This window comes from Chlorocebus sabaeus, chromosome 15 (genome assembly GCF_047675955.1).
Source record: "Chlorocebus sabaeus isolate Y175 chromosome 15, mChlSab1.0.hap1, whole genome shotgun sequence".
Classification (NCBI taxonomy): domain Eukaryota; kingdom Metazoa; phylum Chordata; class Mammalia; order Primates; family Cercopithecidae; genus Chlorocebus; species Chlorocebus sabaeus.
In genome coordinates, this window is record NC_132918.1 from 2336491 (window position 1) to 2360297 (window position 23807).

At 41.4% G+C, this 23807-nt stretch overlaps 1 protein-coding gene and 1 pseudogene across 14 annotated transcripts in view; both read left to right on the forward strand.

Annotated features, from left to right (window-relative positions):
• LOC119620695 (uncharacterized) overlaps positions 1 to 13025 on the forward strand; it is a 62929-nt pseudogene extending 49904 nt beyond the window's left edge.
• Positions 13026 to 18858: 5833 nt separating this feature from the next.
• The window catches only part of LRRFIP2 (LRR binding FLII interacting protein 2), a 132189-nt gene continuing 127240 nt past the window's right edge, over positions 18859 to 23807 (forward strand). For 4 of the 14 annotated variants that reach the window (XM_073023361.1, XM_037988462.2, XM_073023363.1 and 1 more), the window contains exons 1-2: positions 18864 to 19162; positions 20598 to 20664. The gene's annotated coding sequence lies outside the window, so the exon portion shown is untranslated. Of the gene's footprint in view, positions 19163 to 19303; positions 19404 to 20597; positions 20665 to 23807 lie in introns of those variants that run through there. The other 10 variants (XM_007971800.3, XM_007971801.3, XM_073023366.1 and 7 more) reach the window with 7 other exon arrangements.

The following is a 23807-nucleotide window of genomic DNA, read 5'->3' on the forward strand; positions in this document are numbered from 1 at the left end:
GGGCAACATGGCAAAACCCCATCTCTGCTAAAAATAAAAGGAAATTAGCTGGCTACAGTGGCACATGCCTGTAGTTCCAGCTACTTAGGAGGCTGAGGTGGGAGAATCGCTTGAGTGTGGGAGGTGGAGGCTGCAATGAACCATGATCTTGCCACTGCACTCAAACTTGGGTGACAGAATGAGACCCTGTCTCAAACAAACAAAAAAAAAAAAAAAAAAAAAAAGAAAGAAAGAAAAGAAAAGTATTTGGCATCTGCCTAATAAGTAATGAAGTCAAGCACTATTTGATGTCTTTTCTTGTTGGTTCAGGTGAACTGTTTATGAATTCTGTATATTAATATACAAAGCTCTTGGCCAGGTGTGGTGGCTCATGCCTATAATCCCAATACTTTGGGAGGCTAATTCAGGACAATGGCTTGAGGCCAAGAATTTGAGGTTACAGTAAGCTATGATAGTGCCACTGCAATCCAGCCTGAGTGACAGAGTGAGACCCTGTCTCTTAAGAAAAAAAAAAAAAAATGTTCTTTAAGTAAAAAAAAAACCAAATCCTCTGCACTGTGGCCAATGAATAATTTCATGGCAGAAGGGTGTTGTGCCCCTCCTTTTACACTAATATATAATTATTACATATTGAACATAATACTGAAGCCCAGTGCATTCACCCATTTGGTGAAGTTGAGATTATAGCCCATGTTTCCTGACAAGCTGTGCACACATCTGTTGGTTCTCATTGGCCTGGCATCCCTTAATCCTACTAACCTTTCCTTTCTTCCTTCTCCATTTCAACCAGGGACTCCGGGGAGGTTACCAATCACATTATTCCCTCCCTTTGGCTACCCAGCCATAAACTGGACCCGTCAATTTATTTCTCCATAAAGCTTGAAACTCAAATGAAAGGCTCCTGAAGTCTCATAGATGTGCCCTGAGAAGAGACCCAGGGTCTCCTGCTGGTAAGGACCTGGAGCTTCCCAGTTTCCTGTCCTTCCAAAGATCATGACCTCTAGCTCTTCCCTCAGTTCTGGAACTATTCAAGAATCCTCTTTCTAATAAACCCCTTCTTCCCTTAGTCAGAGTCAGTTTCTACTGTGTGTTAGAGAACTAATATAATCCCAATTCTCTTTTTTTCTGCCACCATCAATGAACAAAATGGGAAATTTTAAAATTATTTAATTGCAATATACTTATTTATATTTTATTTATTACATTTTGTAAATAAGATTTTCATGGCCGGGTGCAATGGCTCATGCCTGTAATCCCAGCACTTTAGGAGGCTGAGGTAGGCAGATCACCTGAGGTCAGGAGTTCGAGACCAGCCTGGCCAACATGGTGAAACCCTGTCTCTACAAAAACATAAAAATTAGCTGGACATGGTGGCGCGCACCTGTAGTCCTAGAAACCTCGGAGGCTGAGGCAGGAGAATCGCTTGAACCAGGAGATAGAGGTTGCAGTGAACTGAGATTGTGCCCCTGCACTCCTGCCTGGGCAATAAAGTGAGACTGTCTCAAAAACAAAATTGGCTTTTAATTTCTTAAAATTGGCTTAGTTGGTCATTGCATGTTAAAACCATAACTGTAGCTACTCAGAAGGCTGAGGCTGGAGTATCCCTTGAGCCCAGGAAGGAGTGGTTGCAGTGAGCCAGGATTGCAACACTGCACTCTGGTTGACAGAGTGAGATCTTGTCTCAAAAAAAAAAAAAAAATTGGCTGGGCATGGTAGCTCATGCCTGTAATCCCAGCGCTTTGGGAGGCTGAGGCGGGTGGATCACCTGAGGTAGGGTATTTGAGACCAGCCTGGCCAACATGGTGAAACCCCATTTCTACTAAAAATACAAAAATTAGCCAGGTATAGTGGTGCATGCCTGTAACCCCAGCTACTTAGGAGGCTGAGGCAGGAGAATCCCTTGAACCCGGGAGGCAGAGGTTGCCGTGAACAGAGATCATGCCACTGCACTCCAGCTTGGCCTGGGAGACAGAGTGAGACTTTGTCTCAAAAAAAATATAAAAATAAATAAAAAATAAACGTAATTTAATTTAAAAAACCATAACTGTAACTTTTTGAAACATGCATCATTTGAGTACCTATATCCCAGGTTTATTTATACTAACAGGGAGCTAGCAACTTAGAAAAACATTTTTATTTCCATCCCTTTGAATCATCTAGTCTACGGGGAGGCAAAATTTTCTATAAAGAGCCAGATAGTAAATATTTTTGTCTTTGTAGGCCACATGGTTTCTCTCATAACTACTCAACTGTTGTTGTAGCCACAGACAGTACATAAATGAATGGGTGTGGCCATGTCTTAATAAATAGACACTGCAGTTTTTGTTTTTGTTTTTGAAATGGAGTTTTGCTCTTGTTGCCCAGGCTGAAGTGCAATGGTGCGATCTTGGCTTACTGCAACTTCCGTCTTCTGAGTTCAAGTGATTCTCCTGCCTCAGCCTCCCAAGTAGCTAGGATTACAGGCGTGTGCCATCACATCTGGCTAATTTTGTACTTTTAGTAGAGACGGGGTTTCTCCATATTGATCAGGCTGATCTTGAACTCCGGACCTCAGGTGATCCACCCACCTTGGCCTCCCAAAGTGCTGGGATTACAGGAATGAGCCGCCCGACCCGGCCTTTTTTTTTTTTTTCCTGAGATGGAGTTTCACTCTTGTTGCCCAGGCTGGAGTGCAATGGCAGGATCTCAGCTCACTGCAACTTCTGCCTCCCAGATTCAAGCGATTCTCCTGCCTCAGCCTCTTGAGTAGCTGGGATGACAGGCACGTGCCACCACGCCTGGCTACTTTTTGTATTTTTAGTAGAGACGGGGTTGGCCAGGCTGATCTCGAACTCCTGACCTCAGGTGATCTGCCCGCCTCTGCCCCCTAAAGTGCTGGGATTACAGGTATGAACGACTGCACCTGGCCAACACTGCAATTTGAATTTTATATAATTTTCAGGTGTCGTGTCATAATATATTCTTCTTTGATTTTTTTTAAAAGACCATTAAAAAAATGTCAAAATGATTCTTAGTTTTCAGGCCATAGTGGCCAGATTCATTCTATGGGGCACACTTTACCAACTTCTGCTCTAATCTCCTGACTGATTATACATTATTATTATTATTTGAGATGGAGTCTTGCTCTGTTGCCCAGGCTGGAGTGCAGCGTTTGATCTTGCCTCCGCCTCCTGGGTTTAAGCGATTCTCCTGCCTCAGCCTCCCGAGTAGCTGGGATTACAGGCACGCACCACCACTCCCAGCTAATTTTTGTATGTTTATTTTTGTATTTTATTTATTTATTTATTTATTTTTGAGATGGAATCTTGCTCTGTTGCCCTGACTTGAGTGTAGTGGCACGTTCCGGCTCAGCCTCCTGAGTAACTGGGACTACAGGCGAGTGCCACCATGCCTGGCTAATTTTTGTATTTTTAGTAGAGACAGGGTTTCGCCATGTTGGTCAGGCTGGTCTCAAACTCCTGACCTTAAATGATCCACGCACCTCAGCCTCCCAAAGTGCTGGGATTATAGGCATGAGCCACCAGGTCTGGCCTGATTATACTTTATTGAGCAGAAGAAATAGTGACTTCTTAAATTCAGATTGTAAAATAATTGGCACTATTTATGGAATAAATAGTAACTTATTTGTCTCCTAAATTGATGAGAATATACTCAAGGATATAAGTATAAAATAGGAACTGGATAAATTTTTTCTTATTCCCAGGAATTCCTATGTAACATAGCAGAACGTAAAAAGATCATACCATATACTAAATTTCTTTGTCGTTGTTTTGGGACTATCTAATTTTATAGCATACTAATTAAACATTTATTGTTAACACAGAATCAAGGAAAATAAGGGGCTTTAAGATGTAAATCACTTAGTCACTTACAATAATAATGATACCTTAGATTTATACAGCATTTGCTAGTTTACAAAAATTATAGTTTTATATATTATCTCTTATGATCCTCACAACAACCCTGGAGGTAGACAGGCAAGGTCTTATTATCCTAATTTAAAGAAGATCAACCTGTCCAAGATTACACAAGTGACAAGGGAGTGGGAGAAATACTCCAGTCACATCTCTGAATCATAGTCAAAAGTTGTTTCCGTAAAATATAATGCTACAATCATACAATTCAAGAACAGGTAATGAGTAAATCCTGCTTCACTAGCTGAGGAACATAAGACATCTCACCATAAGGATTCCTTCAGTTTGTCAACTCAAGCTCCATGTGCCTAGATTAGTGGAAAATCTAGACCTTTCCTTCCCCCATCTTAGCTCAACCTGCTTCCCCTGATAAGCTTAGGAATCACAGTGGTCACAACCACAGCTGATTGCTCTGGAAGGTATCACCCTAACTGCTGCAGAAGTTGACAGCCTGGTGTCACTGCTGATTCTGAAATGTTTTAAAGCAGTATCTTTGTCAAAGTTATACCCTTGAAAAGCCATGCCTTTTGTCAATTTCCACTGCGGACCACAGGATTTGAGCACAGTGTCCTTATGTCTGCTAAAGCCCCAGTCAGAAATAATTGCAGCCCATCTCAAACCCAAGTGACATCTTGCTGACACATAGGCCATCTGAAAGAAATGACTGGATTGAGATTTGTGTCCTTGCTGTGGCTGATGTTGGTACAGCTTCCTTCAAGGCTTCCATTAAAAAAGGAAGAGAGAAGCCTTTTTCCTCAGGATTACACATTTAGACAAGAGCACTCAAAACCAAGTGGTACAGGGATCCCAATATTACAGTTCTTTGGATTCATTCATTCAGTCTCTTCCCCAGGGCATAAGACAAGAGCTGACATAAATTGCACTAAAGCCTTTATTTATTTACTTATGTAAAATTTAACTTCTTGTTATGAAAATGTCCAAACATACCAAAAAAAAAAAAAAAAAAAAAAAAAAAAAAAAAGAAGGCCAGGCGCAGTGGCTTATGCCTGTAATCCCAGCACTTCAGGAGGCTGAAACAGGTGGATCACTCAGGAGTTCGAGACCAGCCTGGCCAGCATGGTGAAACCCCTGTCTCTACTAAAAAATACAAAAAATGACCCGGGTATGGTGGTGCACACCTGTAATCCCAGCTACTTGGGAGGCTAAGGCAGGGGAATAGTTTGAACCTGGGAGGCAGAGGTTGCAGTAGGCTGAGATTGCACCACTGCACTCCAACCTGGGCAACAGAGTGAGACTCTGTCTCAAAAACAAACAAACAAACAAAATGGTATTATGCTTCTCCCCTGCTCCCATGTACCCATCACTAAGCCTTAATATTTATTGACTGGTCAGGCACGGTGGCTCGCGCCTGTAATCCCAGCACTTTGGGAGGCTGAGGCGGGTGGATCACGAGGTCAGGAGATCAAGACCATCCTAGCTAACTCAGTGAAACCCCATCTCTATTAAAAATACAAAAAATTAGCCACATGTGGTAGTGTGCATCTGTAGTCCCAGCTACTTGGGAGGCTGAGGCAGGAGAATGGCGTGAACCTGGGAGGCAGAGGTTGCAGTGAGCCAAGATCATGCCACTGCACTACAGCCTGGGTGACAGAGTGAGACGAAGTGACAGAGTGAGACAAAAAAAAATTATTGACTCTCTCCTAATGTTCTGTGCTGCCACTTCCTTCCCTCAGAAGTATTTTGAAGGAAATACTGGAGATCATATAATTTCATCCTTAAATAATTCAGTATATGTCTCTAACAGAAAAAGACTGTTTTTTGTTTTGTTTTGTTTTGTTTTTCCTTTTTCTTGTCTGAGACAGTCCTTTTTCTTGTTTGAGACAGAGACTCACTCTGTTGCTCTATGGCTCCATCTGGGCTACTGCAACCTCCACCTCCCAGCCTCAAGAGATCCTCCCATCTCAGGTTCCTGTGTAGCTAAGACTACAGACGTGCACCACCACGACCAGCTAATTTTTAAATTTTTTTTGTAGAGATGGAGTTTCACTATGACACCTAGGCTGGTCTTGAATTCCTCCTAGGCTCAAACGATCAGCCTGCCTCAGCCTCCCAAATTGCTGGGATATAGGCATGAGTCACCACACCAGGCCAACTGTTTTCAAAAACACAACCACAGTATCATTATGACATTGACAGAAGTATTAATCTGTAATTAATATTAATTCCTTAGTATCATCTAATATCCAGCCTATAGTAAAATTTCCCCATTGTCTCAGAAATTTATTTTTAAATAATTGGATTATGAAATAAATAATATAAATATAAATAATATAATATAAAATAATATAAATAATATATTCAATTATAAATAATATATTCAAAATAATATGAATAATATATTCAATATAAATAATATAAAATAATATAAATACTATATTCAATTTTTGTGTTTCTTTCTTTCTTTTTGAGACAGAGTCTTGCTCTCTTGCCAGCCTGGAGTGCAATGGCACGATCTCGGCTCACTGCAATCTCCGCCTCCCAGGTTCATGCCATTCTCCTGCCTCAGCCTCCTGACTAACTGGGACTAAAGGCATGCACCACCATGCCCAGCTAATTTTTGTATTTTTAGTAGAGATGGGGTTTCACCATGTTGGCCAGGATAGTCTCAATCTCTTGACCTCGTGATCTGCCCGCCTTGGCCTCCCAAAGTGCTGGGATTATAAGCGTGAGCCACCGCGCCCGGCCTATCATTTCTTTTCAATTTATTAGTTGAAAATAATTTATACAAAAGGACTTTTCCTTTAAAACTCATTGGCTACACTGAAATACAATTTGTACAATAAAGGCAGAACAAATGTTTAGTTATTTCCCTTTGTTTACCAATTACTATTACCATATAATTAGCAACTTGCCATGGCAACTTCTATAGGCAAGTAGTGAATTTCTTTCCTTTTTAAAAAATTTTTGTAGAGACAGAGTCTCATCATGTTGCCCAGGTTGGTCTTGAACTCCTGGGCTCAAGCAATACTCCTACCTTGGCCTCCCAAAGTGCTCAGATTACAGGTGAGCTACTGCACCTGGCCTGAATTTATTTTCTTAGTATCATTATGAACTTGTCAATTTTAATGTCATTGATGTGATAAGTGATTTAAAATACATTCTGTGCTTTGGGAGGCCAATGTGGAAAGATTGCTTGAGTTCAGGAGTACAAGACCAACCTGGGCAACATGGCAAGACCCAGGCTCTATTAAAAAAATAATAATAAAATAAAAATCTAACAATAGGCCAGGCATGGTAGCTCATGTCTGTAATCCCAGCATTTTGGGAGGCTGAGGCAGGTGGATCACCTGAGGTCAGGAGTTCAAGACCAGCCTGGCCAACATGGTGAAACCCCATCTCTACTAAAAACACAAAAATTAGTTTGGTGTTGGCCGGGCACAGTGGCTCACGCCTCTAATCTCAGCACTTTGGAAGGCCGAGGTGGGCGGATCACGACATCAGGAGATCAACACCATCCTGGCTAATGGCTAACACGGTGAAACCCTGCCTAGAGAACCTTTGCCTTAAGCAGAAATATTTTCCTGAAGAACTAAAATGTAAGACCAAAATCTCTAAACATATTGAGCAATATTTCCAGGATTTTCTACCTGTTCTCTGATTTTCTCCTTTTCCTTTATCCAGTTTACTGGCTTTTATTTAGTGAATTTTTGGTGTCTGAGGCAAAAGATTGACTGCTCTGGCACCCCTACTAATGATTTCTTTTCTTTTCTTTTTTTTTTTTTGAGACGGAGTCTCGCTCTGTTTCCCAGTCTGGAGTGCATTGGAGAGATCTCGGCTCACTGCAAGCTCCGCCTCCCGGGTTCACGCCATTCACCCACCTCAGCCTCCTGAGTACCTGGGACTACAGGTACCTGCCACCATGCCCAGCTAATTTTTTTTGTGTGTGTATTTTTAGTACAGACGGGATTTCACCATGTTTAACCAGGTTGGTCTCCATCTCCTGACCTCGGGATCTGCCCGCCTCGGCCTCCCAAAGTGCTGGGATTACAGGCGTGAGCTGCTTCGCCTGGCCCTACTAATAATTTCCATCTTTATGTCATTCATATTACATTTATAAGACCTACTCTTCCTATAACTAGTATTCGCATCTGCATTTTCATAAAATAAGAGTAAATAAATATTCCAATAATTGAACACTACTCAACTAACTGAACACTACCATACCATGTGGACAACCACAAGGATGCTGCTTAAACTGAAGCAATGACTGACAGTCAGTGCCATTGTATGTGAGTACCCCTTGCTTGGTAGCTTAGCTATCAAAGCCAGCATTTGATGTGAAAAGAAGATTTCGGCATTTTGATGGAGGATGCATAAAACCCTGTTATTGACTGACATACTGGATTGTTTCTGTTAGCTTACTTGTTATATCTCCTCTAGACAGTTAATTCTGGGGGAACAGGAGCCACATCTGTATATTTTACTCCTAGCATCTGTACAAACCGTATATGCTTTTTTTTTTTTTTTAGATGGAGTTTTGCTCTTGTCGCCTAGGCTGGAGTGCAATGGTGCAATCTCGGCTCACTGCAACCCCCGCCTCCTGGGTTCAAGCGATTCTCCTGCCTCAGCCTCCCGAGTAGCTGGGATTATAGGCATGCACCACCACATCTGGCTAATTTTGTATTTGTAGTAGAGATGGGGTTTCACCATGTTGATCAGGCTGGTCTCGAACTACTGAGCTCAGGTGATCTGCCAGCCTCGGCTTCCCAAAGTTCTGGGCATGAGCCACCGCACCCAGCCCTGTACATGCTTTTTTTTTAAATGAAAGAATGAATGAAGTATGCAAGACAAGAGAGAAATCTTCCATGGTTTTGAGCAGTGAGAAGCATAATTAGAATTTTTTTTTTGAGACAGGGTCTTGCTTAGTCAATCAGGCTGGAGTGACACGATCACAGCTTACTGTAACCTCGAATTCCTTAGCTCTAGTGATCCTCCTGCCTCAGGCTCCCAGGTAGCTAGAACTACAGGCACATGCCACCATATGTGCATACTTTTTAAAAATTTTTTTGTAAAAACAAGGTTTCCCTATGTTGCCCAGGCTGATCTCGAATTCCTGGGTTCAAGTGATCTTACCATTTTGGCCTCCCAAAACATTGGGATTACAGGATTATAGCCACCTCGCCCAGCCTAGATTTAATTTTTAGTTTTTTATTTTGATTCTGTGGTATTGGTATTTCTCTTAGTCCATTTGGGCTGCTATAACAAAATATAGCCTGGGTGGCTTATCAACAACTGAAATTTATTTCTCACAATTCTGGAAGCTGAGAAAGCCAAGATCAAGGTGCCAGCAGATTTGGTGTCTGGTGAGGACCTGCTTCCTTATAGACAGCTGTTTTCTCATTCTAATAGCACATAATGGACCAGGGAGGGGTGTCTCTTAGGCCTGTTTTATAAGGGCACTAATCCTATTCATGAGTGCTCTGCTGTCATGGCCTAATCGCCTCAGGAACGCCCTATCTTCTGATACCATCACCTTGGGGGTTAGGAGTTCAACATATGAGTTTTGGCAGGACAAACCATAGCAGACCACAACATTCAGACCATAGCAGTAATAGACAACTTTTTTTTTTTTTGAGGCAGAGTTTCATTCTTGTCGCCCAGGCTGGAGTACAATGGCTCAATCTCGGCTCACTGCAACCTCTGCCTCCTGGGTTCAAGTGATTTTCCTGTCTCAGCCTCCCAAGTAGCTGGGACTACCAGTGTGCACCACTACACCCAGCTAATTTTGTATTTTTAGTAGAAACAGAGTTTCACCATGTTGGCCAGGCTAGTCTCAAACTCCTAAACTTGAGTGATCTGCCTGACTCGGTCTCCCAAAGTGCTGGGATTACAGGCATGAGCCACCGTGCCTGGCTGCAGATGTAGTACATTTCACCTTTGAGTATTCTAGAAAATAAAAATAAAATAAAATAACTGATAATTCCATTCCTTCAGGTCAACATTTGGGTGTGTTTTCTAGTATTTTTCTGTATTTGTATTGTTATTATTATTTGTGAGAAGGGGTCTTGCTCTGTCACCCAGGCTGGAGTGCAGTGGTGTGATCAAAGCTCACTGTAACCTTGAAATCCTAGAATCAGGCAAATCCTGCCATCTCAGCCTCCTGAGTAGCTAGGGCTACAGGCACAGGTCACCACACACGCCTGGCTAATTAAAACAAAAATGTTAAATGTTCATCTAGAACATATTGTTTAATAACCTATTGTTTTACATTAAAACATTATCCACTTTCTCCTACAATAGAAATTGTAATGGCTATAATACATGATTATTTCATTATCACATCTCTTTTTAAAGAAACCAGGCCCAAATCTAGTTTCCATAATGTGAAATTCTGATAAACAGGACCACAGAGCAGTGATTTTGATCAGGATCGTGCCTGTTAATAGCTGGCTACCCCATGGCATGCACAGCTCCAGGATGGGAGATTAACTTCAACAACTATTCATTTAGTTTGGTTTGATTTTCTGCCAGTCTTATGACCCACTTGAAGCACGTCCTAGAACAGAGAATGTTATGTTTGGTGTCCAAGGAAGCAGCAAACTAGAGGCGCCATCCCAAATTCTAGAATAATAATCAACAATCATTTCACACCATGAAGTAAATTTTGAACTAAAATGTTAAAAAATGTTATGTAAGGTAGATTAAACGTCATGTGGGGAAAATAACTTGTTAGTGCAAAAAGGAAAAGAAACTGAAGAGAAAACAGACGTATCTGTAGATAAATTTTCCTTTCAAGTTTCTACAGTGTAAATGTACATCTAGAAGTCCATCTAGAAATGTCCATTGTCACTTGCTTCTGAAGTGTTTCCCAGGCACCTTAGTTATCAGCCACCCTGCCCCTAGGGTATCGAGGACAAATAAATATGTTTCAGGTAGCTTGACAGTAGGAAAGAATTATAAGGACAAGAAACTACCTGCAATACCAGTTGGGAGTGTCCCGAAAAGTGATGTGCTAAAATACTGACCATTCCAGCTGGTTAACTTTCATAATCATGCATTTACTTTTCAATGGCAACTGAATATATGACAGCCTGATGATTCAGGGGAAAAAATGCAGTATTGTGTGTGGAATTGGAAGAGATTCAAAGTGAGTGCCATGGCAGTGACTAACTTCTTTCAAAAGCTTAAGGAAGAAACAATGCATAGGCCTTTGAGTTAGTTGGTGTAATAAGTATTGTGTTTTCACCATCAGTGTCCATTTCCATATTTTGGTGATAGTACTCCATTTTTTTCTTCCGGGAACCACTCCTCTCCTATAGTCCATGATCTTTGGGTGGACCAGAGGTAAAGCATATTACTCAAATTTGGCTAATCACAGCACAAGAGTTTTCCTTGCTACAGTAATTTGTTAAAGGATGGGAAGGTAACTCCCTATCCTTTAACAAATTACTGTAGCAAGGTAATTGGTTCAGTGAATCTAGGAGCTACTGGAAGGGATCTCTTTCTTGCTGGACTTGGACCAGAGTGAATTTAGAACTGAAGTTTTTGAGAACTGTCTTGCTGCCACATGATGAAGTCTGAGTATAAGCCAATATGGAGAAGAGCTGATTGGGTTTTTTTGTTTTGTTTTTAAAAGAAATGGGATCTTGCTATATTGCCCAGGCTGGGGTGCAGTGGCTATTCACAGGCACGACTGTGGTGCCATATAGCCTTGGACTTCTGGGCTCAAGCTTCTTAAGGTAGCTGACACTACTACTACAGGCACACACCTGGGCCTTTTTTGTTCCCCCCCAGAAGGCTCTCTTTTTATTTCTCTGACCTGAAATGGGCATAAGTTGCAACAGACTGAAAATTCTAACTCTACCTTTATTTTCAGAAGTGTCTAAATTAAACATTTATAAGAAAATTGATGTTTTATAAAAACAAAAGACATGAAAAGCTCTGTATTCAAATTTTTTATTCTGTGAACACTGTAAATGCCTTCTAGGAATATGGTATTGCGGGGTGTATACAAGAAAATAGATCTTTTCTCAAAAAGCATATACGCTGCTTGGGAAGACAAGAACAACATTTTAAAAATAGCCCTTTAGAACATAAGTGAGTTGTGGACAGTAATACATATAAATAATCTGAACAACAACATATAACTGATAACTATCTACAACCAAAACCAGCCTAGAACAATAGCACGAGTAAGAGGCTTTAGGCTACACTCCTGAGCATTTTCTTTTAATTCTCAAGACATTTGTCCTTGTTTTCCTAATCTTTAGGTGGATTCATACATTTGTATTTCCTACCTGGGTATTTCCTCTAAATTACTAACTTGTAATTCAAACACCACATCTACCCCCAACCACTTCCTACCACTTCCACTGCTACCTGAATTATTGTGATAGCCTAACTGGTCTTCCTGCTCTCGCCTCTGCTCCTCTAAAGTCTATTCACAATGTATCAGTTTAAACTATTCTTATTTTATTAGGAAAAATTTCAAACACACAGCAAAGTTGTGTGTTTTACAGCAATCACTTCTACATCTACCACTTACATTCTACTATTAACAGAATAGTCCTTTAAAAAAATGGCAGATGGGTAGTTCCTCTGCTCAAAACTCTCCCACAGCTTAGCTCTCTCAAAGAGTTTAAAAACCAGGCTGGGTGTGGTGGCTCACGTCTGTAATCCCAACATTTTGGAAGACTTTAGGAGGCTGAGGTGGGAGGATCACTTGTGGGCAGGAGATTAAGACCAGCCTGGGCAACATAATGAAATACCATCTCTTTTTTTTTTTTTTGAGACAGAGTCTGGCTCTGTGGCCCAGGCTGGAGTGCAGTGGCGCGATCTCGGCTCACTGCAAGCTCCGCCTCCCGGGTTCAAGGCATTCTCCTGCCCCAGTCTCCTGAGTAGCTGGGACTACAGTTGCCCGCCACCATGCCTGGATAATTTTTCGTGAAATACCATCCCTTAAAAAAAATAATTAGCCGGGCGTGGTGGTGGATGCCTGTAGTCCCAATTACTAACGAAGCTAAGGCAGGAATATCACTTGAGCCCAGAAGTTCAGGACTGCAGTGAGCTATGAGCAAGCCATTGCACTTCAGCCTGAGTGACAAAGTGAGACCCTGTCTTAAGGGAAAAAAAAAAAAAAAAAGGAGAAAAGCCAATTTGTTACCATGGTCACCAGTATGATCTGGCGTCTATTACCATTCTCCCCACTTGTTCTTTAGTCTTCAGCCTTGTTATTGCTCCTCAAACATGGCAAGCACATTTTTGTTTTAGGGCCTTTGCACTTGCTGTTCCTTTTCTTGAAATGCTCTTCTCCCAGGTATTTACATGGCTTGCTTCTCTTTCTTTAGATCACCTCATTAGTTCTGACTCTTCCAAGTATTAAGTTGAACCATATGACCCTCATGTCACAAAACTGGATTGAACCATTTAAACCTAAGGTGTAATGTCATTCTCAGGTCAAAAATTATTTTTAAAAATCAGTAATTTCATAGGGTTCAAGTTTATAAAATAGCAACTCCACCCTACCCTTTCATTCTCACCCTGTTTCAATGTTCTTATAGCACTATTATCTTATATATTATTTGTATATTGTCTGTATGTAAGATCCTCACAGATAGGGAATTTGTCTGTTGTCCACTGCCGTGTGCTCTGTGTGCAGAATAGGATTTGGTCTATAGCAGGCCCTCAGGATGCATTTATTTAAAGAATGAGTAGCTGGGACTACAGGTATGCACCACCACACTTGGCTAAGTTTTTCATTTTTTAAAATATTTTGTAGAGATAGGGTCCCACCATATAGATTAGGCTGGTCTCAAACTCCTGGGTGCAGGCAATCCTCTCAACTTGGCCTCCCAAAGTGCTGGGCCTCCCAAAGTGCTGGGCTTGGTACCTCCCAAAGAGCTACCACACCTGGCCAAGAATGAATTCTTTTTTTTTAAATTTTTCTTTTTTGAAGCAAAGCCTTCCTCTGTGGCCCAGGCTGGAGTGCAGTGCCATGATCTCAACTCATTGTAGCCTACACCTCCCGGGTTCAAGCGATTCTTGTGCCTCGACCTCCCGAGTAGCTGGGACCACAGCTGCATGCCACTATGCATGAATGAATTCTTAACATTGAAGTCAGAGTGAGCTTTTGAAAATACAAACCATGTTGCTCTCACGAAAAACTCGATTGGTTTGCAGATTTCATAACAAAGATTAGAATCTTTACCACAGCCTCTAAGACCCTGAATGGTGGGCCCTTAACTCTCCAGACTCATCTCACATTCTCTCATTTCAGCCCCTGGGACTCTGTTGGTTCTATCATGAGCTCTGTATGTGCTCTTTCTTGCTCTCCTCCACTTCCGCACGTAGTTTATACTCTGAGGCACTTTTAAATCTCAGCTTGAAACATCTCTTCCCAGAAGAAGGCATTTCTGACACCTCAGGTTAGGTCAAGTCCCAATGCTTTTATGCCCTCATGGCCGCACATACCTACACTTTGTAATACCTGTTAGATTTTAAAGGTACTTTTGTGAGATTGTCTCCCTTACCAGTTTCATGAGAAAAAGAAACAGCTTTGTTTTTGCTTCCCGTTGGATGTCTAGCATTTGCAAATTATCTAGCACATAGTGAGAGCTTAACATGCATTAACAAAATATGTATCAACAGAAACTCTGGCATTCTAGCTCCTTAAGGGCAGAGATTGTTTTGTCCCTGTGTCAAGTACCTAATTGGGTGCCTGATACACAGCAGATAAATAATAGTTTGTTAAATAAGCTGTAATATGAAGGGTGTTTTTTACTCATTTATAGTAAGTATATAATGCAGAAAAACCATCACTTGATAATAAGTGATTAGGTGTTCACAACATAATTGATACCTATACAAAGTCCCAAATTTTCCCCTCTCATTAACCTTTCCTCAAGACTAAGATTGAACAAAGTAATTTACCCTTCATTTTTTTCCTGTTTATTCTCTGGTGGAGGAAAGGGTGAGTGCCCTGGGTAGGAGAATCCATGTAGAACCAGAATTAGCCATAAGTGAGATTTTGCACACTAACAAACCATAGCATTTTTTTTTTTTTTTTTTTTTTTTTTTTGAGATAGGATCTTGCTCTGTCACCCAGGCTGGCTTGCAGTGGTGTAGTCATGGCTCACTGCAGCCTTGACCTCCAGGACTCAAGTCATCCACCCACCTCAGCCTCTGGAGTAGCTAGGACTACAGGTGTGTACCACCCCACTAGCTTTTTTTTTTTTTTTTTTTTTTTTGGTAGAGACGGGATTTCACCATGTTGCCCAGGCTGGTCTTGAACTCTTGGGCTCAAGGGATCTGCCCACCTTGGCTCCTCAAAGTGCTGGATTACAAGGCGTTAGCCACCATGCCCACCCAGTATTCTTGTTTTGACAGTTAGATGTTTAGAAACTTTTTTAAAAAGCCAGTCAAAAATGAGGATGTCTTGTATTCCTCTGTTTTCCTTTGATAACAATCTGTGAAAAAACTGCAGTGGTCAGAAGATGTATTAAAATATACACACACAAGCTGTATAATTTTGCAGGTTTATTAGGGCAGGATGACATGGAACAGTATGACCAGAGAAGGCAACAACCTTACAAATGAATCACTTTCAATTGTGTTGACCCAGATAATTTTAAAAATAAACTTGTAATTCAAGATGAGCAGCAGGACAAGCTTATTAACATTTGCTAATTTAGGAGAGGAAGGGCCAAGTCAAATATAATAGAAATGAATTATTGCAAAATGGAAACTTTTTGATATGAAACATAAAAATAAATTAAAAACCTAAAGAAGACTGTAGTGTGTCAATTTCCTGGTTTTAATAAGGTATGTAAGATACCAATAGGGTATTATAGGTATGTAAGATACCAATAGGGTAAACTGGGCAAATACTACACAGGACTGCTGTACTATTTTTGCAACTTTTTAATAATTATTTCCAAATAAAAAATAAAAAAGAGAAAAATAACAACATGAAAAAATAATAAATCTAGATAGGAATTCTTACAAGGAGAACTTAAAACAAATATACATAGTAAAAGACAGTTACAGTGCCAGGTTTCCACAGACTTGTAAGGAGTTAAATAAAATTAGAAAAATGTTTCTAACACACACACAGACGCACTTTTTTTTTTTTTTTTCTTTTTGAGACAGGGTCCTGCTCTGTCATGCAGGCTGGAGGGCAGTGGCCTGATCACACCTTACTGCAGCCTTGACCTCCTGGGTCCAAGCAATCCTCCCACCTGGGTCTTCCAAGTAGCTGAGACTAACAGGCACATGCCACCATGCCCAGCTAATTTTTTTGTAGAGACAAGGTTTCACCATGTTCCCCAGGCTGGTCTTGAACTCCTGAGTTTACGCAATTCACCTGCCTTGCGTCCCAAAGTAGTGAGATTACAGGTGTGAGTCATTGCGCCTGGTCTAGACACACTTTACTAATAAAAATATTAGGCTTTCAAAAGTGGTATTCTACTTTTAATGTATGAACTAATGATCTTTCACATCTTAGAGATGTGTTTTTTTATTATTATTATTTATTTATTTTATATTATTTATTTATTTTATATGATTATTATAAATTTATTAATTATAATAATAATATACACAGTATTATTGTGTTTGTGAAAGACAACTTTTGTGAAAACCACAAAAATAAGTATTTGCTCTTAAGAAAGGAAAAAATTTATTTCTTGGCCTCATCAAAGAAAACTGAAGAATTTGCTATGAAAGTAACAAAAATGTACAAATTGTACCACCTCATACCCCCAAACTGTATAAACAATCGCAAAATTTTCCTTCATCTATTGATACAACCCCAGAGAAGCCAGTCCTCACAGACCTGGGGGCATTCCCATGTCAGAATATTACAAAAAGATCTAGGAACACATACATTTGGCAGAAAGAAATCAATTAACGTGCCGGGAAGATTGCCCATGAAATAATTTATGGTGATGCATTTAGTAGGGCCAGAGAGATCTGAGTTCAATTTTTGGCTCTTCCAGCTACTAGTTTTGCTACATTAGGTATGTCACAATCTCTCTGAATCTCAATGTCTTTGTTACTAAAATGGGTACAATGATACCCATATCTCAAGGTTAGTCCTAATACTGGAAGAGATATTTAAGTTCCTAGCACAATGCTGTGTAAATAGAAAGTGATCAGTAAGTAAACGGACTACCTCCCAGTCCGTTTTCCCAGAAACACAATGCAAAATATTTCTGCTGGTTTGCATGAATTAAAACAAGTGGCTAAGGAGTAAAATTAAAAGGGCAAGAGAATCTAATGAATTATCCAGACAATCTTTCTTTTTTCTTTTTTTTTTTTTTTTTTTTGAGACGGAGTCTTGCTCCGTCGCCCAGGCTGGAGTGCAGTGGCGCTATCTTGGCTCACTGCAAGCTCCGCCTCCCGGGTTCACGCCATTCTCTTGCCTCAGCCTCCCGAGTAGCTGGGACTATAGGCGCTCACCACTATGCCCGGCTAATTTTTGTATTCTTCAGTAGAGACGGGGTTTCACCGTGTTAGCCAGGATGGTCTCGATCTCCTGACCTCATAATCCGCCCGTCTCGGCCTCCCAAAGTGCTGGGATTACAGGCGTGAGCCACCGCGCCCGGCCCTGACAATCTTTCTATTAATTATGTCGTTAATATTTAATACATGTTGGGTTTTTGGTATTATTCAGATACTGCATCTGAATAGATCCTCTTCGTCTTCAACAAATTTGGCAAAATATGGCATTAATCATTTTATTCAGATCATAACATACCAATGTAAAAATCATAGTTTTAATGTTTACTCATGGCTCTGAGAAATATAGTGACATAGAAACAGTGAAAAGGTAAAGAATTTGTTTCTCAAAGCTGATGGGTATAATTGTCCTTGTCTCTCGAACCTTCTCCATTAGTGCCACAGTGGCAGCCCCCATAAACTGTAAGGGTGATCAAGCCTTCTGAAATTGCAGGGGAAGTGGGCAGCACAGAAACAGTCCTTAGAAGGCTTTAGAGACAGGTACTCAACATGGAATTAGTGGGCTTATTCAGGGGCTTCTGGAATCTGCAGTCCCTGTATGTAAAGTTGTGGTTAGGTGTATTTCGTGCCTTTTTTGTTAGAAGGCTCCTCAACTATCACTTCCTCCTAGAGGTCTTCTCTAGCCATCCTATCCAGCCAGAGGCCTCGTCCACAAAATCTTTTTCATCACTCTGTGTGTTTCCTGCAAAGCCTTACTACACCTGTCATTACCTTGTTTGTTTGCTTCAGTCCGTCTATTCCACTAAGGTGAGCTTTCCAAATGCACAACCCTGGTCCTTCCCCAGTGGCTTGAACCTGGTGGGCCTCGTTAGATACTTCCGGAATAAATGACAAGTCCGTGTCTATCAGATTTTTAACAGACTTTATACTCCTCCATCCATCCCGCTCTCCGTTCCCCACTCCACCTCTCGGGCAAGTATTCTTCTCCAGAAATAATTTTAAGGTCATGGTCTTCATTTTTGAAATGAAGCTTAGGCATTTCGACCACACCCACCCTCCCTCCCTCGCATACTCGTTTCCTAACAGAGCGTTACTCCAGCCCACTTGCCCAAGCCCACCAGGCCGCAGGGTTTAGGAGCAACCAGGGTAAGGGCAGCCCTGAACCGGAACAAGTGTCAATTCACATTACCGGCACTGGTCCTGGTTCGGAAAGTCTGGGCAGGAACCGTGAGACCCAGAGAAGCCACCCGCCCAAGGCCGCCTCCAGCCTCCCCCCCACCAGCAGCCCAGGGCCCCGCCCTACCGGCAGCCGCGCCTCGCCGCCCTTCCTCCAGCTTGGCCCTAACGGCTCGCAATGGCGGAACAGGGAGGCAGGAGCACTGCCGCTTGGGGAACCTCACCCGCCGGCCCAGGGCTCAGCTCGCCGTCTGACAGCCCCGGGTACCTTGCCCAGCGGGGTGCAAGGCCGGCCTGCGGCAAACGCCACTACCGGGCAGTCACGGCCACAACTGCTTCCGGGTGAGCGGGTCGTCGACCCTGTGGCCCCGCCCATCCTTTGCCTCCTCAGTCGGCCGCTCAGGCTGCGGCTCCTCCCGGGGCCGGTTCCCGCTGTCTCAGCCGCGGCGCAGAGGGCACTTCGGCCTGACCGACTAGCCGGCTGCCGGTGCCGGGAGCCGCCGCGTCCATCCCCGCCCGCCTGGCCGGGGGACCCAGGACTGAGTCGTCCAGCTGCGCCCCTCGCCCCTAGCCCCAGCGGGCGCCGGGGCGGGCAAGCCGCTCTTCGGCCCTTCCCGGACAGCGACGCAGTCACAGCGCGCGCTCTAACCCAGGTAAGGGCCGCTCCTCCCGCCAGCCCGGTGGGAGCAGGGAGCAGGGAGTTGGGGACCTCCCTCCCGGCCTCCGCAGTCCCGTGGGATCCGCGCCGCCTCTGACCTCGGCTAGGGGGCCGGGCTTCCCTGGGGACTGGCCGGCCCCCGGCGGGCTCCCGGACTGGGGTCGCCCCCTGCCTGCGGCGTTCTCAGACATCCCGTCTGATTTCTAACGCTCACCCTTCCTCCGCGCAGGGGAAAGGTACGTGTTACTCCCACTGTGGGAGAAATTAAATTGGGCAGCTGTCCCTCCGTTTCGGGTGCCCCAGGCGCCTCCTCTTCCTCCCTAGATGCCACACTCCGGTTCTGTCCTGGGACTAGCACCCCCAGGGAACGGTGTCAGGACGGTGTAGGGCGTAGCATTTTTTTGGGAATTTTACTTCTTCCTTGACCTGAGCTGGAGCGCGGGTTTAACAGGCCCTAGCTGGGTTAATACTTGACTAATATGAGGCGTTGTTGACACCCAGATTAAGTTACAGAGCTCCAGTCAACCCTGCCTGTGAGTAACCAGCAGGATGCAGGAGGACCTAAGGAAACCCACTTCTTTTTCTTTCTTAGAGAGAAAAAAGTTCAAGTGTTTGCTTTACTTTTTCCACCGTGGGAGATACAAATATAGGCTGCTGAGACATGACTAGATAAATATTGTATCCTAAACCTTAACTGTTAGTAGCTGGTTTTCTTTGAGTTTCCATTTAATAACTCAGCATTTCTACTATAAACAAAAAAATTGTAGAGTGGATTGATTGACTAAAAATGATATGTAAGGATAAGAGAGTGGTACTTAATTTTTTTATGTTGTCATAGTTGGAAGAGAATGTGGATGCAGTAATGGAACAGAGAGGGAGAGCAGGGTGTGGATGTATAAGTTCTTAATCAGTGTTTAAAATAATATTTTTTCAAGACAACATTTTATTTTGGGGATAAATCTATATGAAAAACTGCAATTATTGGAGAATGCAGTGTTGCAAATAGAGTTAGTTGGCAGGGACTCCAAGGTTGTTGCAGCACTAACCCTGTTTAACCAACATCATGCTCTGTTTAACAGATACAGAGATAATGACCTAGTATTATAATATACTTATGTAGAATAAGAATTTCGGAAAGTGTGATTCATTTCGAAGGTAGATCACTCACTTTGTGAATCATTGCTATGAATCTGAAAATTGAAATAGAGAAAAGCTAAGTTCGTGTCTGCCTAATGAGATGGCATTCTTTACTCATTTAATAGAAAGTGTTGTATTATGTTTTGTTAGGTCTGTTGCTGGATATTTATCATCATGAAGAATGGTAATGAAATAAAAGTTGAAGTATTTGCAGAATGCTCGAATTTAGAATAGTCTGTTGGTTTTTAAGTGATTGTTTTGGTTTTACCCTTCCCCCCACTTTTTTTTGCCAGATGTGGGAAGATAAATGAAGGGGTCTAGAAGTAAGTGTCAGTGGAAAGGAGAGCTACCATCACTAAGGTATGAAAATGTTCACTGAAAGAATTTGCACTATACAAAATAGTCTTTTGAGTGGAAAGCATCACCTATTTTTGTGATTATGTCTTTAAAAATGTAGAATGAAACTACATGAGTTTTAAGTTCTGTTCTAGAAGAAATTGTGTATTGAAGTTGTGATTGGAATGGATTCACTTTAAACTAGAAATAGCTTTTTATTGCTGAAATATAATTTGATCATTTTTGACTTTCAAATGTTAAGTAAAATAAGGTTGAAATCACAGAGTTCTTGATACCCTTAGCCTTGTTTTTCTTTTCCTTCTGTTGGAGTTCAGCTGATTTTTACCTTGATTTTCATTTATGAAGAACTTTAGCTAGTTATAAAGTAATGGCAAGTCTGTCCTGTTGGTCTAGCTTACTAACTTCCTTTACTTCTTTCACTAAATTTTGACATCTTTTTTTACTTTGGGTATCCATTATATTCAGAGTGTTCCCTAATGTTGCTTTTGATTTTTGTCCAGCTAATAGTGACTAAAGAGTTTCAGTTCTCTGTGAACACAGATTCCCTTTTGGAAAATCCTTTGTGGAAATCACCGTAACTGACAGTCTTGATAGGTAAATATGCAAGGGAAACCTTTCCAGGTCAGGATTTAAGTATCTCCGTAATGAAAGGAAAAGGTGATATGGAGAATGCATTTGGCAAAGTATTTCTGTCTCTCAAAACAAAAACAAATCTTTGTTAGATGTGAATTTAGCAAGAGGGAGGGAGCAATTTCTTGCAAAACTGTTTGTGGATTGTTTAGCCTGTTGCTAGTGTGAGAAGGAACAGAATTGATGATATATAGAAAAAAATAATTCTTGTAGTATGTTGGGAATGTTGACGAGTATCATTCAAAACGAAATAAAATTCTTCTGTCTTTACCTTAGGATCATTATCCATTGCACCTGCAAAATAGAGGCTGTTTCATAAGCTTTTTCCTTTTAGGTAGTTGCTTTCCATCTGGAACATCTAAATTGAGAGATGGTCCTTTAATGGGGAAAATGTACTACTTTGTCCAGTTTGCAAATAAAGAATATAATCTGTGATCATCATTTGAAACTCAACTTTTGGAGGCCAAGGCAGGAGTGCTTGAGCCCAGGAGTTCAAGACCTGTCCTGGCAACATAGTGAGACCCTGTCTCTGCAAAAAAATTAGTTGGTCGTGTGTGCCTGCAGTCCCAGTTGCTTGTGAGGCTGAGGTGGGAAAGCCACGTGAGCTCTGCAGTGAGCCCTGAAAGCACCACTGCATTCCAGCCTGAGAGACAGGGTGAGACTCTGTCTCAAAAATAAATAAATGAAACTCGACTTTTTTTTTTTTTTTTTTTTTTTTTGAGACAGAGTCTCGCTCTGTCGCCCAAGCTGGAGTGCAGTGGCGCAATCTCAGTTCACTGCAAGCTCCACCTTCCAGGTTCACGCCATTCTCCTGCCTCAGCCTCTTCAGTAACTGGGACTACAGGCGCCCGCCACCACGCCTGGCTAATTTTGTTTTTTTTGGTAAAGACGGGGTTTCACCGTGTTAGCCAGGTTGGCTTCGATCTCCTGACTTCGTGATCTGCCTGCCTTGGCCTCCCAAAGTGCTGGGATTATGGGCGTGAGCCACCGTGCCAGCCAAGAAAACTCAACTTTTAAAACTTCAGAAGGAAGGAATTGAACAAAACTTACCTTGTGAAGTTTTCGGCTTACAATAAATTATGCTGGACTTCAAAGGAGTCAAACACTAGGCTAAAAACTGGGTTGATCATGCATTATACTTTTTCATTAGTTCTGTTATTCATTTATTTTGATGGGGAGGTCAAGAGATAATTCCATTTCATAGGGAACATATGTATGCATTTGTTTTAGCCTAGTGGTAGGGAGCGCAGTAGATAAAAGTAGAGATAATTAGGGAGGGGGAAGAAATGGCATTATTTACTTCATAGGTTCAGTAGATGTTTATGGGACTTTTAAAAATTGATAAAACATTTTAAAATGTGGTATATGATGAAAAGAAAGTCTGCTTTCCACCACGAACTCCCAGCCTTTCCTTACCCCAACCCCCAATCCAAGCAACCATATACAATCACATATGTCTAGGAGAAATATACTGTATCTTTCATTCTTATCTTTGACCTATGAAGATCTTTTTGTATTTAGCACGTTTCTTACTTTTTTTTTTAAAGACTGCATGTCTTGCTAGTGTAGATGAACCATAATTTATTCATTTTCCATAATTTATTTTACCATTTTCTACTGACAGATATTTAGGTTGATTTTAGCCTGCTACAAACACTGCTCTAATGAACAATTCATATATAAGTCTTTGCACTAGTTAGTAAGTGTCTATACAAAATGTATTTTCAAAGTGTGACTGTAAGATTGGGACTGAAGTTATGAAAAGTTAAAATTATTTCAATCCTATATTGGCTTTATTTATAATGGAATTTAACTTATTTCTTGGGCTTGTGGAAAGGGAAAGGAGCTCTTACTTACTTTGTATTCTTAATCCATCTCTCCATTTAAAAAGTATTGCAAGTGTATTTTATAAGGTACTTGAAAACATTTGAGTGTCAGGTGATTAATTTTATTTGTATTGGTAAAAGTAGAAATATTGTGGTTTGAAAACTGGTGCTGTTATATAGAAGCATTTATATTTGAAAATAGTTAAATGACTAAATCTTATAGTAGGTTGATTGTTTCAGAATTTTATGACCAGTATCAATTAAAAGCATTGTGTATAGTTTAACTTCTTGCCCTGCATAAGTCGGCTACTATGTTATTAGTCAGGAAAGAAGTAAATAATCTACCTTCTCTTTTCCTTTACCTTCCACATCCTAATCTATACATGATAAAATAAACCTCTGTGGAGTTTGAGATCCAAAAATCCTTTTGCAAACCATAGTGCTATTGATGGATTACTTTCTCAAGGCAGGAAGTAGGTACAGATTCAATCTTTATTCTGCAAAGTGTTTGTAAACAGAATAAAGGAGGCTTAGGTTTTACATTTTAATGTTATACAGGTTACTTGTGGCCAGGAGGAGGTTCAGGATTCTTTGCCTTTTTGAAATGAGAGAGACACTAGAGAGAAAAAAAAATTACATGCTGAAGGGCTATAGTTTGATGAAGCTGGAACTTGTGAGTGGTAGCTTCCC